This window comes from Terrapene carolina, unplaced genomic scaffold (assembly GCF_002925995.2).
Source record: "Terrapene carolina triunguis isolate 2854851 unplaced genomic scaffold, T_m_triunguis-2.0 Scaffold273, whole genome shotgun sequence".
Lineage (NCBI taxonomy): Eukaryota > Metazoa > Chordata > Testudines > Emydidae > Terrapene > Terrapene triunguis.
In genome coordinates, this window is record NW_020664624.1 from 195,659 (window position 1) to 196,179 (window position 521).

Genomic DNA, 521 nt, shown 5'->3' on the forward strand with positions numbered 1-521 from the left:
TGTGGAGAAAGTAAATAAGGAAGTGTTATTTACTCCTCATAACACAAGAACTAGGGATCACCAAATGAAATTAATAGGCAGCAGGTTTAAAACAAACATTTTTTCACACAACGCAGTCAGCCTGTGGAACTCCTTGCCAGAAGATGTTGTGAAGGCCAAGACTATAACAGGGTTCAAAAAAGAACCAGATAAGTTCGTGGAGGATAGGTCCATCAATGGCTATTAGCCAGGATGGGCAGGGATGGTGTCCCTAGCCTCTGTTTGCCAGAAGCTGGGAATGGGCGACGGGATGGATCACTTGATGATTACCTGTTCTGTTCATTCCTTCTGGGGCACCTGGTACTGGCCACTCTCAGAAGACAGGACACTGGGATAGATGGACCTTTGGTCTGACCCAGTCTGACCATTATTATGTGCTCCGGCCTGACCTGGCAGCGACGGGCAGCTGCTCTCCTGGGGCTGCTTTGTAGGATTCTGAGCTTCCTTTCTGCTGTTGTAGGTCCAGAACTGGTGGATTCTCC